Below are 18807 nucleotides of genomic sequence, written 5' to 3'. Positions count from 1 at the left end.
AGGGGCTGCTGGAGGCAGTAAAGAGGTGTATGGGTCCCGCACAGAATCAGTTGATAATTAGACTTAATGATGATTTTGCTTCCTTATTTCTAATTAATCCCTTATGTGTGTTACTGTTATTTGCTGTGTCAGCCTTTATGTGTGTTCTGTGTAATAATCCTGAAAGTAGTGCTGCTACCGATCTCATATCATTTGTAGTAACTTGGAATAGATGAGATATGAGGTGCACTCTGGAAGCTTATAGGGGGTTAATCAGAGATGAACGCAGATGTGACATCACGCAGCTCCCGGAAAATGGTCCTGGCCCGCCCGTTTTTCCCCTCAGGAATGTGACCGCAATATGTGTGTCCACGTGGCCGCTGCGCATGTGCATTTTGCCACCACCAGCAAACTGGGCAGCGGGCCGCTATTGTGGCTGGGTCTGAATGACCCCCATAGGGTTTTGGCTCTCCTGATCTGTTTTACTTATCTGCAATACTATAATGTAACTTGAATTGTTTCTGTGCTTTAAGGATATTTTATCCATGTTGTGCAGAGTAAAGTATTTTTTAAGCTTAAAATTTAGAGAAAAATCTGTGTATTAAAGATATGAAATAAAGGCGTTTAGAGTCTTTTTACGTGTCTGTGTATTATCTTATTTCCAGATAATTGTCGCTATGGTGACAGAAACAATTTCCTGTTAATGTGTCACTTGTATTGTTACTTTTGTGTCCACATAATATCAGTGTTGCTGTGTATTAATATCCCGTCTGGTGTGTAAAGGTGAGTACACACGCTGCCATTGTGACTGTGCGATTTCCCTTGAACTGGGCGGAGCCCAGAACCAGCAATAGTGACTGTATGTACCTGTGATTGTGGCTATGTGTGATTGTGACATATCATGTGAATAGTGGGTGACATTACAGGGGGGTCTCTGTGTAACTAAATAGTGGCAGACATTTTATATCAGTGTGAATATGTGGAGTGGGGGCAGTGGCCTGGCAGGAAGCTGCAATTACATCATGTGACTTCCTCTCATTTCCATATTCCCTTCTGCTGTGTGTGTACGTGTGTGTGTGTGTGTGTATATATATATATATATATATATATATATATATATGTGTGAAAAGGAAGAAGCTGAACAGCGCCAATTAGCGATAACTAATAGTACTGGTATGTAGACCAAAGTGCTAGTGCAATAAACTGAAATATATCCTCCTTAAAAGACACTCCCTTTCTTACGTTAGGGCGTCAGCTACATCTTAAATAAAAAGCATTGGTAAGGTGCTTTAAAAACAATCTAAAAAATGCAGGGGATAAGATGCTTCAAAGCGACCAATGGTGTCATTAAGTTTTAAAAGGAGGCTCTTATTAAAAAAAATGTTTTAATCAAATAAGATTTGCACCAGTAAAAAGTATAACACAAAACCACATATATAAAGAACCAAAGAATATTAAAAAGTATCTTTGGAGATATAAAAGATTGCTCAAGTTCACACATATATACACACACAAGTCAGGTCCATAAATATTAGGACATCGACACAATTCTCATATTTTGGCCTCTATACACCATCACAATGGATTTGAAATGAAACGAACAAGATGTGCTTTAACTGCAGACTTTCCGCTTTAATTTGAGGGTATTTACATCCAAATCAGGTGAACGGTGTAGGAATTAAAAACGGTTTCTATATGTGCCTCCCACTTTTTAAGGGACCAAAAGTAATGGGACAAACTAAACAATCCTAAATCAAACTTTCACTTTTTAATACTTTGTTGCAAATCCTTTTGTCAGTTACAGCCTGAAGTCTGGAACGCATAGACATCACCAGACGCTGGGTTTCATCCCTGGTGATGCTCTGCCAGACCTCGACTGCAAATGTCTTCAGTTCCTGCTTGTTCTTGGGGCATTTTCCCTTCAGTTTTATCTTCATCAAGTGAAATGCATGCTCAATCGGATTCAGGTCAGGTGATTGACTTGGCCATTGCATAACATTCCACTTATTTGCCTTAAACGCTTTGGTTGCTTTCGCAGTATGCGTCGGGTCATTGTCCATCTGCACTGTGAAGCGCCTTCCAGTGAGTTCCGAAGCATTTGACTGAATATGAGCAGATAATATTGCTCGAAACACTTCAGAATTCATCCTGCTGCTTTTATCAGCAGTCACATTATCAATAAATACAAGGAACCAGTTCCATTGGCATCCATACATGCCCACCCCATGACACTACCACCACCATGCTTATGTTAAGTTCGCTTAACTTTCAGGAATCAGCAATACCTTAATACACAAGTGTTCGGGCCTCTGTGACCGCTAAGTGTGTGAGATAAACCTCTGTGAATGCGTACACATGGCGTAAGCACGCCGACACGATGTGAGCACAATGTAGCTACACATGGGGCTGAATACCATTTAAACCCCTAACAGGAAAGGAATGCAACACCAATTGTATATGTTATGTTGTGGTCCAACGTAGCAACAAATATTTACTTAAAATGGGATACAACAGAAATGCAACAACAATACAAGAGAACAGCTACAACCAATGGATACATACGTTTGTTCGCCTGCGCCACCCGGATCCGGTCCTCGGTCAGTCTAGCAAGATGACCTTCAGAGAATTAGACTGGGACCAGCCAGGAGGCCCGGCTTTTATACAATAGTCCAAAGCATGAAACAAAGGAAACTATAAGCTCTTCTTTCATAGGTCAGAGGGCAGGTCATTTACAGTATGTGAGGGGTCATAGGTCAGTTTGAATAGGTGGGCGATGCCTGGTCCAGGTGTACTTGCAGATGTCCTCCACTTGTTCCCGCCGAATATCAGGAGTACAGTAAATACAGGGAGATATTAATATTGTATTCCTGCGCATAAATATGCGCAGGAGCGTGCTACATTCTGCAAACTGCGATCGGAATATTGCCCTTGAAATACTGTACATCTGGATACCAAACACCATGTCCTAACCTAGTTCTGTCCCCTCATATCCTGTAAAGTTGAATATCTCTATTGTTCTATATCTGAAGTAAATGTAACTCGCTGGTGTGGTGCGTGTAGACTGTGTGTAAATGATGTACTATGTGGATTAAATATCAGATATGTCTTTGTGGCTTTTCCATGCGAATGCGTATGCTACCGTAATTACTCATACCACGCGCTAATACGCAGGGCTTCACGAGCCAGTGTACACAGCGTGCGGGTATGCGCACGCACGGCAGAACACGCACACGCCCAGAGGCCACTCTGTGTGGTGTTTGCACGTGTTGGGTGTGGGTATAATATTTTTGACTTCGACAGGAGATACCTGCTGCAGTCCCTTCTACTTACATTTGGGAGGTCCAGTTGTTTTGAGGGAATTAGTAGCAATTAGTAAATGATACATTGACTCCATAACGTCTCGCTGACCCTCTGATTCTTACAAACATGTTACACAAAATGACATTTGCATTAACAACCATTAATTAAACAAGAAAAACAGAAAAAAAAATTACCCAAAAACTTTATATATAAAAAAATAGAAGAAAATCACCAATTCTGGTCTGGACTCATTGGGGTATATTTACTAAAATTCGTATTTGTACCGATTTTGAGGGAGATTCATCACGAATGACATCGAAAGTGTAAATGTGCAACTTTTGGAATTTTTTCCGACTAATTTACTAAGCTGTCGTATTCTGCATTTTCGTGTTTTCCGATGTCAATGTCATTCGTATTTTTTGGCAGTGTTTTACGGGAGTGAATAGTAAAACACTGCCGACAATAGCCAAACACTGCCGTGAAAAAATACAGATCGTGAAAAAGTGCTAAAATAAAACAGACCTGCTTTTTTTTACCGTGTTCTGATAGGCATGCACGGATCCATGAGATCCGTGCATGTTTATCAGTGGGAAGGGGTGGGAAAGTGTTAAATTAGTTAAAAAAAAATACGTGGGGTCCCCCCTCCTAAGCAAAACCAGCCCCGGGCTCTTTGAGCCGGTCCTGGTTCACAAAATATGGGGGACAAAAAGCGTAGGGGTCCCCCGTATTTTTGAAACCAGCACCGGGCTCCACTAGCCAGGTACATAATGCCACAGCCGGGGGACACTTTCATCTTGGTTCCTCCGGCCCTGGCATTACATACCTAACTAGTCACCCCTGGCTGGGGTACCCTGGAGGAGTGGGAACCCCTTAAATCAAGTGGTCCCCCCCTCCAGCCACCCAAGGGCCAGTGGTGAAGCCTGAGGCTGTCCCCCCATCCAAGGGCTGCGGATGGGGGGCTGATAGCCTTGTTGAAAAATTTTGAATATTGTTTTTAGTAGCAGTACTACAAGTCCCAGCAAGCCTCCCCCGCAAGCTGGTACTTAGAGAACCACAAGTACCAGCATGCGGAGGAAAACCGGGCCCGCTGGTACCTGTAGTACTACTACTAAAAAAATACCCCAATATAAACAGGAGACACACACCTTGAAAGTAAAAGTTTAATACATACATGCACACCTTCATACATACATACTTACCTATGTTCACACGAGGGTCGGTCCTCTTCTACATGTAGAATCCATGGTGTACCTGTTGAAAAAGTTATACTCACATAATCCAGTGTACATCGGTCCTCTTCTGTTCTTTGTAAAATCCACGTACTTGGCAAAATAAAAAAACGAACACCCGACCACGCACTGAAAGGGGCCCCATGTTTACACATGGGACCCCTTTCCCCAACTGCCAGGACCCCCCCCTGACTCCTGTCTAAGGGGGTCCCTTCAGCCAATCAGGGAGCGCCATGTTGTGGCACCCTCCTGATTGGCTGTGTGCTCCTGTAGTGACTGACAGGCGGCACACGGCAGTGATACAATGTAGCGCCTCTGCGCTCCATTGTAACCAATGGTGGGAACTTTGCGGTCAGCGGTTGATCGTTGCAGTGGGCGGAAGTAAGGTATGGGAGTGGACCCTAGCTTCTCAAATCTGCGAGGCAGGTGTAGGGGGGACATCGCCCTTTTCTCACCCCATTAAATCCGCCACTGACATACACACAGACTGTTACCCCCGATTACCACACACACACACACACACACACAGCATGTCTCTACAGTCACCTCACACAGCATGGTCCCTACAGTCACCACAAACACACACACACACACACAGCCTGTTACTCCCCCCAGTCACCACACACACACAGCATGTCCCTACAGTCACCTCACACACACAGCATGTCCCTACAGTCACCACACACACACAGCATGTCCCTACAGTCACCACACACACAGCATGTCCCTACAGTCACCACACACACACAGCATGTCCCTACAGTCACCACACACACAGCATGTCCCTACAGTCACCACACACACACACACACACACACACACACACACACACACACAGCCTGTTACTCCCCCCCAGTCACCACACACACACAGCATGTCCCTACAGTCACCTCACACACAGCATGTCCCTACAGTCACCACAAACACACACACACACACACACAGCCTGTTACCCCCCCACCAGTCACCACACACACACACAGCATGTCCCTACAGTCACCACAAACACACACACACACAGCCTGTTACCCCCCCACCAGTCACCACACACACACACAGCATGTCCCTACAGTCACCACAAACACACACACACACACACAGCCTGTTACTCCCCCCAGTCACCACACACACACAGCATGTCCCTACAGTCACCACACACACAGCATGTCCCTACAGTCACCTCACACACACAGCATGTCCCTACAGTCACCACACACACAGCATGTCCCTACAGTCACCACACACACACACACACACACACACACACACACACACACAGCCTGTTACTCCCCCCCAGTCACCACACACACACAGCATGTCCCTACAGTCACCTCACACACAGCATGTCCCTACAGTCACCACAAACACACACACACACACACACACAGCCTGTTACCCCCCCACCAGTCACCACACACACACACAGCATGTCCCTACAGTCACCACAAACACACACACACACACACAGCCTGTTACCCCCCCACCAGTCACCACACACACACACAGCATGTCCCTACAGTCACCACAACACACACACACACACACACACACACACACAGCCTGTTACCCCCCCACCAGTCACCACACACACACACAGCATGTCCCTACAGTCACCACAAACACACACACACACACACACACACAGCCTGTTACCCCCCCACCAGTCACCACACACACACACAGCATGTCCCTACAGTCACCACAAACACACACACACACACACACACACACAGCCTGTTACCCCCCCACCAGTCACCACACACACACACAGCATGTCCCTACAGTCACCACAAACACACACACACACACACACACACACACACACACACACAGCCTGTTACCCCCCCACCAGTCACCACACACACACACAGCATGTCCCTACAGTCACCACACACAGCATGTCCCTACAGTCACCACACACAGCATGTCCCTACAGTCACCACACACACACCATGTTCCCTACAGTCTCCCACCCCCCAAACACACACACATGCATTCATGTTACCTCCAGGTCCTGCAGAGGTAGCAGGCAGGGCTGAGCCACACAGACACCCACCGAGGCCCAGGCAAAGTCGGAGGCGGGGCCTAACCACGGACCTCCGTGACCACGCCCCTTTCATAAAAAATAAATAATGAAAGCTGTCTTGGGAGGAGAGGAGGAGGAGGCACTAGAGCCGGGATCTGCTTCCCTGCAAAAGCGGCCTCTGCCCCCAAGCTCCGCTGCTGTGGTGCTGCTGATACCTGCCTGGTTGGCTGTGAGTACGGGCGGCTCGGGTGCAGAACGAGGAGGGACCAGATAGTTGCTGCAGCCTGGAGGCGGGGACGTCCAGTCCTGCTTAACACTTTGCATCCTGCTTCTGTATCCCTGCCGTTACCGGGATGTACGTGACTGCATGTGTGAGTCAACATAACCGCGCACATCACAAACGCCGCGTGGGAGAATAGTAATTAGAAAGTCATGCACCACCGCGCCTGCACTGCGGAACAGCTCTACATCTGCCAGAGCGGCCAATCGGGAGCACACAACGCAAGATGCGCTCCCACCGCAAGTGCGCTGTGTGCCAGGCACACTCAGCACACACCTAGTTACGGCACTGTGCAGTAGTAATGCTCTGCAGGGAGCACTAAGGTTGTATGCAGTAGTAACGCTCTGCAGGGAGCACTAAGGTTGTATGCAGTAGTAACGCTCTGCAGGGAGCGCTTAGGTTGTATGCAGTAGTAACGCTCTGCAGGGAGCACTAAGGTTGTATGCAGTAGTAACGCTCTGCAGGGAGCACTTAGGGTGTATGCAGTAGTAATGCTCTGCAGGGAGCACTTAGGTTGTATGCAGTAGTAATGCTCTGCAGGGAGCACTTAGGGTGTATGCAGTAGTAACGCTCTGCAGGGAGCACTAAGGTTGTATGCAGTAGTAACGCTCTGCAGGGAGCACTTAGGGTGTATGCAGTAGTAATGCTCTGCAGGGAGCACTTAGGTTGTATGCAGTAGTAATGCTCTGCAGGGAGCACTTAGGGTGTATGCAGTAGTAACGCTCTGCAGGGAGCGCTTAGGTTGTATGCAGTAGTAACGCTCTGCAGGGAGCACTTAGATTGTATGCAGTAGTAACGCTCTGCAGGGAGCACTTAGATTGTATGCAGTAGTAACGCTCTGTAGGGAGCACTTAGGTTGTATGCAGTAGTAACGCTCTGCAGGGAGCACTTAGATTGTATGCAGTAGTAACACTCTGCAGGGAGCACTTAGATTGTATGCAGTAGTAACGCTCTGCAGGGAGCACTTAGATTGTATGCAGTAGTAACGCTCTGCAGGGAGCACTTAGATTGTATGCAGTAGTAACGCTCTGCAGGGAGCACTAAGGTTGTATGCAGTAGTAACGCTCTGCAGGGAGCACTTAGATTGTATGCAGTAGTAACGCTCTGCAGGGAGCACTTAGATTGTATGCAGTAGTAACGCTCTGCAGGGAGCACTTAGATTGTATGCAGTAGTAACGCTCTGCAGGGAGCGCTTAGGTTGTATGCAGTAGTAACGCTCTGCAGGGAGCACTAAGGTTGTATGCAGTAGTAACGCTCTGCAGGGAGCACTTAGGGTGTATGCAGTAGTAATGCTCTGCAGGGAGCACTTAGGTTGTATGCAGTAGTAATGCTCTGCAGGGAGCACTTAGGGTGTATGCAGTAGTAACGCTCTGCAGGGAGCGCTTAGGTTGTATGCAGTAGTAACGCTCTGCAGGGAGCACTTAGATTGTATGCAGTAGTAACGCTCTGCAGGGAGCACTTAGATTGTATGCAGTAGTAACGCTCTGCAGGGAGCGCTTAGGTTGTATGCAGTAGTAACGCTCTGCAGGGAGCACTAAGGTTGTATGCAGTAGTAACGCTCTGCAGGGAGCACTTAGGGTGTATGCAGTAGTAATGCTCTGCAGGGAGCACTTAGGTTGTATGCAGTAGTAATGCTCTGCAGGGAGCACTTAGGTTGTATGCAGTAGTAATGCTCTGCAGGGAGCACTTAGGGTGTATGCAGTAGTAACGCTCTGCAGGGAGCGCTTAGGTTGTATGCAGTAGTAACGCTCTGCAGGGAGCACTTAGGTTGTATGCAGTAGTAACACTCTGCAGGGAGCGCTTAGGTTATATGCAGTAGTAACGCTCTGCAGGGAGCACTTAGGTTGTATGCAGTAGTAACGCTCTGCAGGGAGCACTTAGGTTGTATGCAGTAGTAATGCTCTGCAGGGAGCACTCTTAGGTTGTATGCAGTAGTATCGCTCTACAGGGAGCACTTAGGTTGTATGCAGTAGTAACGCTCTGCAGGGAGCACTCTTAGGTTGTATGCAGTAGTATCGCTCTACAGGGAGCACTTAGGTTGTATGCAGTAGTAATGCTCTGCAGGGAGCACTTAGGTTGTATGCAGTAGTAACGCTCTGCAGGGAGCACTCTTAGGTTGTATGCAGTAGTATCGCTCTACAGGGAGCACTTAGGTTGTATGCAGTAGTAATGCTCTGCAGGGAGCACTTAGGTTGTATGCAGTAGTAACGCTCTGCAGGGAGCACTAAGGTTGTATGCAGTAGTAACACTCTGCAGGGAGCGCTTAGGTTATATGCAGTAGTAACGCTCTGCAGGGAGCACTTAGGTTGTATGCAGTAGTACCGCTCTGCAGGGAGCACTTAGATTGTATGCAGTAGTAACGCTCTACAGGAAGCACTTAGGTTGTATGCAGTAGTAACGCTCTGCAGGGAGCGCTTAGGTTGTATGCAGTAGTAACGCTCTGCAGGGAGCACTAAGGTTGTATGCAGTAGTAACGCTCTGCAGGGAGCACTTAGGGTGTATGCAGTAGTAATGCTCTGCAGGGAGCACTTAGGTTGTATGCAGTAGTAATGCTCTGCAGGGAGCACTTAGGGTGTATGCAGTAGTAACGCTCTGCAGGGAGCGCTTAGGTTGTATGCAGTAGTAACGCTCTGCAGGGAGCACTTAGATTGTATGCAGTAGTAACGCTCTGCAGGGAGCACTTAGATTGTATGCAGTAGTAACGCTCTGCAGGGAGCGCTTAGGTTGTATGCAGTAGTAACGCTCTGCAGGGAGCACTAAGGTTGTATGCAGTAGTAACGCTCTGCAGGGAGCACTTAGGGTGTATGCAGTAGTAATGCTCTGCAGGGAGCACTTAGGTTGTATGCAGTAGTAATGCTCTGCAGGGAGCACTTAGGGTGTATGCAGTAGTAACGCTCTGCAGGGAGCGCTTAGGTTGTATGCAGTAGTAACGCTCTGCAGGGAGCACTAAGGTTGTATGCAGTAGTAACACTCTGCAGGGAGCGCTTAGGTTATATGCAGTAGTAACGCTCTGCAGGGAGCACTTAGGTTGTATGCAGTAGTAACGCTCTGCAGGGAGCACTTAGGTTGTATGCAGTAGTAACGCTCTACAGGGAGCACTTAGATTGTATGCAGTAGTAACGCTCTGCAGGGAGCACTCTTAGGTTGTATGCAGTAGTATCGCTCTACAGGGAGCACTTAGGTTGTATGCAGTAGTAACGCTCTGCAGGGAGCACTTAGATTGTATGCAGTAGTAACGCTCTACAGGAAGCACTTAGGTTGTATGCAGTAGTAACGCTCTGCAGGGAGCACTTAGATTGTATGCAGTATTAACGCTCTGCAGGGAGCACTTAGGTTGTATGCAGTAGTGACACTCTGCAGGGAGCACTTAGGTTGTATGCAGTAGTAATGCTCTGCAGGGAGCACTTAGGTTGTATGCAGTAGTAACGCTCTGCAGGGAGCACTTAGGTTGTATGCAGTAGTAACGCTCTGCAGGGAGCAATTAGGTTGTATGCAGTAGTAACGCTCTGCAGGGAGCACTTAGGTTGTATGCAGTAGTAACGCTCTGCAGGGAGCACTTAGGTTGTATGCAGTAGTAACGCTCTGCAGGGAGCACTTAGGTTGTATGCAGTAGTAATGCTCTGCAGGGAGCACTTAGGTTGTATGCAGTAGTAACGCTCTGCAGGGAGCACTTAGGTTGTATGCAGTAGTAACGCTCTGCAGGGCGCAGCTGTAAAAGAGTTTTTTTTCTGAGATCACAATCCCGCTGTGAAAGGATCTCATACATTTAATAAATAAAACCTGTGTTTAAATCCCTTTTATATTTCACTTGCTTATATCAATTATTGCTCTACACATATACCTATACATAGGTAGCGCTGGTATATAAATTATTTTATATCTTTCACTCATTTTTTGTCTGTCCAGGCTGACAATCAATTGCCTTATGTCATGTCTATTGAAAAAATAAGATTTTAAACCTACCGGTAAATCTTTTTCTCCTAGTCCGTAGAGGATGCTGGGGACTCCGTAAGGACCGTGTGCACTGGCTCCTCCCTCTATGCCCCTCCTCCAGACCTCAGTTAGAGAAACTGAGCCCAGAGGAGACTGGACAGTACGAGGAAAGGATTTGTTAATCTAAGGGCAAGATTCATACCAGCCCACACCATTCACACCGTATAACTAGGGATATACGAACCAGAAAACAGTATGAAACAACACAGCATCAGACCAAGACTGATGAAAACTGTAACATAACCCTTATGTAAGCAAAAACTATATACAAGTCTTGCAGAAGTAGTCCGCACTTGGGACAGGCGCCCAGCATCCTCTACCGACTAGGAGAAAAATATTTACCGGTAGGTTTAAAATCTTATTTTCTCTTACGTCCTAGAGGATGCTGGGGACTCCGTAAGGACCATGGGGATTATACCAAAGCTCCCAAACGGGCGGGAGAGTGCTGATGACTCTGCAGCACCGACTGAGCAAACAGGAGGTCCTCCTCAGCCAGGGTATCAAACTTGTAGAACTTGGCAAAGGTGTTTGAACCCGACCAAGTAGCAGCTCGGCACAATTGCAATGCCGAGACCCCTCGGGCAGCCGTCCAAGAAGAGCCCACCTTCCTAGTGGAATGGGCCTTAACTGATTTTGGTAATGGCAATCCAGCCGTTGAATGAGCCTGCTGAATCGTGTTACAGATCCAGCGAGCAATAGTCTGCTTTGAAGCAGGGCCGCCAAGCTTGTTGGCAGCATACAGGACAAACAGTGCTTCTGTTTTTCTGACCCTAGCCGTTCTGGCTACGGAAATTTTCAAAGCCCTGACCACATCAAGGGACTCGGAATCCTCCAAGTCTCGCGTGGCCACAGGCACCACAATAGGTTGGTTCATATGAAAAGATGAAACAACCTTAGGCAAGAATTGAGGACGGGTCCGCAATTCCGCTCTATCCATATGGAAAACTAGATAGGGGCTTTTATGAGACAAAACCGCCAATTCCGACACTCGCCTAGCCGAAGCCAAGGCTAACAACATGACCAATTTCCAAGTGAGATATGTTAATTCCACTGTTTTAAGTGGTTTAAACCAGTGCAACTTAAGGAAACTCAACACCACGTTAAGGTCCCAAGGCGCCACCGGAGGTACAAAAGGAGGCTGAATATGCAGCACTCCCTTCACAAAAGTCTGTACTTCTGGGAGAGAAGCCAATTCCTTCTGAAAGAAAATGGATAGGAACGAAATCTGAACCTTAATGGAGCCTAATTTTAGGCCCAAATTCACTCCAGTTAGTAGGAAGTGAAGGAAACGGCCCAGATGGAATTCTTCCATAGGAGCATTCCTGGCCTCACACCAAGAAACATACTTTCGCCATATACGGTGATAATGTTTAGCTGTCACATCCTTCCTAGCCTTTATCAGAGTAGGAATGACCTCATCCGGAATGCCCTGTTCCGCTAGGATCCGGCGTTCAACCGCCATGACGTCAAACGCAGCCGCGGTAAGTCTTGGAACACACAGGGCCCCTGTTGTAACAGGTCCTGTCATAGAGGAAGAGGCCACGGATCTTCTGTGAGCATTTCCTGCAGATCCGGATACCAGGCCCTTCGCGGCCAATCTGGAACAATGAGAATTGTCTGTACTCCTCTTTTTCTTATTCTTCTCAACACCTTGTGGATGAGAGGAAGAGGAGGAAACACATAGACCGACCTGAACACCCACGGTGTCACTAGGGCGTCCACTGCCACCGCCTGTGGGTCTCTTGACCTGGCGCAATACCTCTGTAGTTTTTTGTTTAGGCGGGATGCCATCATGTCTATCTGGGGCAGGCCCCACTGACTTGCAATCTGTGCGAAGACTTCCTGATGAAGTCCCCACTCTCCTGGATGTAGATCGTGTCTGCTGAGGAAGTCCGCTTCCCAGTTGTCCACTCCCGGAATGAACACTGCTGACAGTGCGCCTACATGATTTTCCGCCCAGCGCAGAATCCTGGTGGCTTCCGCCATTGCCACTCTGCTCCTTGTGCCGCCTTGGCGGTTTACATGAGCTACTGCGGTGATGTCTGACTGGATCAGAACCGGTAGGTCGCGAAGCAAAGTCTCCGCTTGACGAAGGGCATTGTATATGGCCCTCAGCTCCAGGACATTGATGCGAAGACAAGTTTCTTGACTTGACCAAAGACCTTGAAAGTTTCTTCCCTGTGTGACTGCTCCCCAACCTCGGAGGCTTGCGTCCGTGGTCACCAGAACCCAGTCCCGAATGTCGAATCTGTGACCCTCTAGAAGGTAAGCACTCTGCAGCCACCACAGGAAAGATACCCTGGCCCTGGGGGACAGGGTGATCAACTGATGCATCTGTAGATGAGACCCGGACCACTTTTCCAATAGGTCCCATTGGAAAGTCCTCGCATGGAACCTGCCGAAGGGAATGGCCTTGTAAGACGCCACCATCTTTCCCAGGACTCGAGTTCAGTGATGCACTGACACCTGTTTTGGCTTCAATAGGTCCCTCTGTTGGAAGATAAACCCTTTTCTGGTCCGTATCCAGAATCATGCCTAAGAAGGTCAAACGAGTCGTAGGAACCAACTGTGACTTCGGGATATTGAGAATCCAGCCGTGTTGCTGTAACACCTTCAGAGAAAGTGACACGCTGTTTAACAACTGCTCTCGTGATCTCGCCCTTATGAGGAGATCATCCAAGTACGGGATAATTGTGACACCCTGCTTGCGCAGGAGCACCATCATTTCCGCCATTACCTTGGTGAAAATCCTCGGGGCCGTGGAAAGCCCAAACGGCAAAGTCTGAAATTGGTAATGACAATCTTGTACCGCAAATCTAAGGTACGCCTGATGAGATGGATATATGGGAACATGAAGGTATGCATCCTTTATGTCCAGGGATACCATAAAATCCCCCCTTCTAGGCTGGCGATGACCGCTCTGAGCGATTCCATCTTTAACTTGAACCTTTTCAAGTATAGGTTCAGGGATTTTAAATTTAAAATGGGTCTGACCGAACCGTCCGGTTTCGGGACTACAAATAGGGTTGAGTAATATCCCCTCCCTTGTTGAAACAGGGGAACCTTGACCACCACCTGCTGAAGACACAATTTCTGAATTGCATTTAAAACTATCTCCCTTTCTGGGGGAGAAGTCGGTAGGGGCGATTTGAAAAACCGGCGAGGGGGCACCTCTTCGAACTCCAGCTTGTAACCCTGGGAAACAATTTCTATTGCCCAGGGATCCACCTGTGAGTGAACCCAGATGTGGCTTAAAAGTCGAAGACGTGCCCCCACTGGGGCGGACTCCCTCAGCGGAGCCCCAGCGTCATGCGGTAGATTTTCTACAGGCCGGGGAGGACTTCTGCTCCTGGGAACTAGCTGTGGTTTGCAGCTTTTCCCCTCTGCCCTTACCTCTGGCAAGAAAGGACGATCCTCGTACTCTCTTATTTCTATTTGATCGAAAGGACTGCATTTGATAATGTGGCGCTGTCTTAGGCTGTGAGGGAATATAAGGCAAAAAATTAGATTTACCTGCCGTAGCAGTGGAGACCAGGTCCGGGAGACCTTCCCCAAACAATTCCTCACCCCTGTAAGGTAAAACCTCCATATGCCTTTTTGAGTCGGCATCACCTGTCCACTGTCGGCTCCAAGAACTCGTCTAGCCGAGATCGACATAGCGTTGACTCTAGAACCCAGTAGGACAATGTCTCTTTGAGCATCTCTCATATATAAGAGGCATCTTTAATATGACCGAGGGTTAATAAAATGGTATCCTTATCCAGGGTAACAATTTACGTCGATAAGGTATCTGTCCACGCTGCTATAGCGCTACAAACCTAAGCCGACGCTATCGCCGGTCTGAGTAAAGTACCAGAATGTGTGTATATGGACTTTCCAGGTAGCCTCCTGCTTGCGATCCGCAGGATCCCTGAGGGTAGCCGCATCTTGGGATGGCAGCGCTACCTTTTTGGATAAGCGTGTCAATGCTTTGTCCACCCTAGGGGAGGATTCCCACCATATCCTGTCCTTAGCCGGGAAAGGATGCGACATAAGTATCCTTTTGGGAATCTGCAGTTTCTTGTCTGGAGATTCCCAAGCTTTTTCACATAACTCGTTAAGCTCCTGAGAGGGGGGAAAGGTTACCTCAGCTTTCTTTCCCTTATACATGTGTACCCTTGTGTCAAGGACAGGGGGGTCTTCTGTGATATGCAGTACATATTTTATTGCAGTAATCATATATTGAATACTTTTAGCTAATTTTGTCTGTAACTTTGCATCATCGTAGTCAACACTGGAGTCAGAATCCGTGTCGGTATTAGTGTCTACTATTTGGGATAGTGGGCGCTTCTGAGACCCCGAAGGTCCCTGCGACATAGGGGCAGGCAGGGGTTGACTCCCTGCATGTTCCCTGGCTTCAGCTTTGTCTAACCTTTTGTGCAATAAATTAACATTTGCACTTAAAACATTCCACATATCCATCCAGTCAGGTGTTGGCGATGTCGACGGAGACACCACACTCATTTGCTCCACCTCCTCCCTAGGAGAGCCTTCTACCTCAGACATGTCGACACACGTACCGACACACCACACACTCAGGGAATCCTCTTATCTGAAGACAGTTCCCCCACAAGGCCCTTTGGAGAGACAGAGAGAGTATGCCAGCACACACCCAGCGCCAATGACCCAGGAAAAAACACACTATATGTTTACCCAGATAGCGCTTGTATATCTTATTTGCGCCAAATTATGTGCCCCCCTTCTTTCAAACCCTCTTTCACCATGGATAAGCAGGGGAGAGTCCAGGGAGCTTCCTCTTAGTGCTGTGCTGTGGAGAAAATGGCGCTGGTGAGTGCTGAGGAACATGCTCCGCCCCCTCAGCGGCGGGCTTCGGTCCCGCTTAAAATTTCAAAATATGGCGGGGGGATCTCTCTTATATACAGTGCCGAGCCTGTATATAAGTTATTGCCACCATTAGAGTTCCTTATTGCTGCCCAGGGCGTCCCCCCTGCACCCTTACAGTGACTGCCGTTTGTGTGTGCTGTGTGGGAGCAATGGCGTACAGCTGTACCGCTGTGCGTTACCTCAGTGAAGATCTGAAGTCTTCTGCCGCCTTTGAAGTCTTCTTTCTTCCCATACTCACCCGGCTTCTATCTTCTGGCTCTGTAAGGAGGACGGCGGCGCGGCTCTGGGACGAACTGCGGGGTGAGACCTGCGTTCTGTTCCCTCTGGAGCTAATGGTGTCCAGTAGCCTAAGAAACAGAGCCTGACGTTAAAGTAGGTCTGTTGCCAGCAGGCTCCCAGAAAATAAAAAATCTAACAAATACTTTCTTTTTCGGGAAAACTCAGGAGAGCTCCCTGTAATGCACCCAGTCTCCTCTGGGCACAGTAATAAACTGAGGTCTGGAGGAGGGGCATAGAGGGAGGAGCCAGTGCACACCCATACCTAAAGTTCTTTCTTAGTGCCCATGTCTCCTGCGGAGCCCGTCTATCCACATGGTCATTACGGAGTCCCCAGCATCGTCTAGGACATAAGAGAAATCTATCTTAAATAAACATAATTAAAGTTATGTTTTAATTTATTCATGAAACATAAAGAAAAAAGAGTGCGCTACACATTAAGGCTTCTTTAGATATAAGCCCACTAGCGTTTTTTCTAAACCCCCTAACCAGTCATTGCAATTTGCTTAATGGCGCACCTCCAACCAGATTAGCTAATCTTTGGTATTAACACTATCGGATTATTCCCTCTATCGGTTGGTTCATACATAGAAGGATCATAAAACAATTATCATTTGGGCCTGTGCATAGTCCCTCGGACCTATCGTCTTCCCTGGAAATACTTGTGGATGGAGCCCTTCATTCGCTTTGCCAGGATTCAAGGGTGGTCAATCTGTTGAAATCAGAGCACTACATTTTGGCCACCTTGCTCGATCCTAGGTTTAAAGCCTACGTTGTAGCTCTCTTTCAGACACAAGTCTGCAGAGGTGGAAAGACCTGCTGGTGAGAAAATTGTTAACTCAAGCAGAACGTGACTCGTCAACAGCTCCTCCTTCATTTTCTCCAGCAACTGGGGCTGCGAGGAAAAGGATAACATTTCCGAGCCCACCCACTGGACACAAAAGTAACAATACAAGTGACACATTAACAGGAAATTGTTTCTGTCACCATAGCGACAATTATCTGGCAATAAGATAATACACAGACACATAAAAAGACTCAACGGAAATCTTTTGGTTTTAAACGACTTTATTTCATATCTTTAATACACAGATCAGATTTTTCTCTATATTTTAAACTTAAAAAATACTTTAATCTGCACAACATGGATAAAATATCCTTTAAATCACAGAAACAATTCAAGTTACATTATAGTATTGCAGGCAAGTAAAACAGATACATAGCAGGAGAGCCAAAACACTATGGAGGTCAATCAGACCGAGCCGCAACAGCGGCCCGCAACAGTTTGCTGGTGGTGGCAATATGCACATGCGCAGCGGCCGCGCAGACACACACATTGCGGCCGCATCCCTGAGGGGTGAACGCGGGTGGGCCGGGACCATTTTCCAAGGGCTGCATGATGTCACATCTGCGTTCATCTCTGATTAACCCCCTATAAGCTTCCAGAGTGCACCTCATATGTCATCTTTTCCAAGTTACTACAAATGATATGAGATCGGTAGCAGCACTACTTTCAGGATTATTACACAGAACACACATAAAGACTATCACAGCAAATAACAGTAACACATACAAGGGATTATTTAGAAATATGGAAGCATAATCATCATTAAGTCTAATTATCAACTGGTTCTGTGCGGAACCCATACACCTCTTTACTGCCTCCAGCAGCCCCTGGTACTGCACTGTGACCATCTGCCCTGTCTCCCCCCACTACTGCCACCTGCCCTGTCTCCTCCCACTACTGCCACTCGCCCTGTCTCCTCCCAGTACTGACACCACCCTGACTCCCCCAACTACTGCCACTGTCGTCTCCCCCACTACTGTCGCCTGCCCTGTCTCCCCCCACTACTGCCACCCACCCTGCCTCCCCCTACTGCCACCCTCCTTGTCCTCCCCCACAGCTGCCACCCTCCCTGTCTCCCCCCACTACTGCCACCGCCCCAATTCCCCCCACTACTGCCACTGCCCTGTCTCCCCCTCTGACACCTTAGCACTGCTTGTGGACAATATTGCCCAAGGCAGGCAGCCGGTGGAGGGAGCAGAGAATGGGTGTTATGTGGCAGGAACGGGCAGGTTAGGTAACAGCCTGGTTGCTGCATTCTGTACAAGCTACAAGCGGTGCAATTCTTTTGCTGGAAGACCCAGGTAGAGGACATTGCAGTAGTTTATGTGTGACGATACAAGTGCATGTATGACTGTAGGTAGATCTTCTGAGGGAAATAAGTGCTGGAGTCTGGCTATGTTCCTCAGATGAGGATCTGATTGTGGCTGTACCTGATGTGTAAGTGTCACTCCACCATCCATGACACCAAGATTCCGCACATGATCAGCATATTGTAACTCTGAACCCCCAAGCGTTAAGTTTGGTTTGCAAAGCTGAGCTGTAACCCTGCCCTTTGTTGGTGAGCTTTTACCACATAGACCTGTTTCACCAGGACTGAGTCAAAGCCAACTGGCATCACCCATACCTGGAGCTCAGCTAGACAACCATTTAGGATCGGTACTGGGTTCTCAATACCCGGAGCAAAAAACAGGTCATTTGCATAGCAGTAGTAGATGAGGGCATGACATCTGATTATTTCACCCTGTGGTAGCATGTATATTGCAAAAAGCATAGAAGAGAAGATAAGAACATTGAAGAACAACGTATGGCAATGATAAGTATACTCCAGAAGATTAAAATGGTTCCTCACCTGAGTGATGTCTAATGTGTGCAACAATAGCTGATTTAGTTCTCAGAGTATAGAAATGGCCTCTCACCTGTGTGACTTTGCTGATGTCTAACAAGATGTGATTTATGGGCAAAACCTTTCCCACACTCAGAACATGGAAATGGC

This window comes from Pseudophryne corroboree, assembly GCF_028390025.1.
Source record: "Pseudophryne corroboree isolate aPseCor3 chromosome 3 unlocalized genomic scaffold, aPseCor3.hap2 SUPER_3_unloc_26, whole genome shotgun sequence".
Lineage (NCBI taxonomy): Eukaryota > Metazoa > Chordata > Amphibia > Anura > Myobatrachidae > Pseudophryne > Pseudophryne corroboree.
This window is presented reverse-complemented; position numbering follows the sequence as displayed.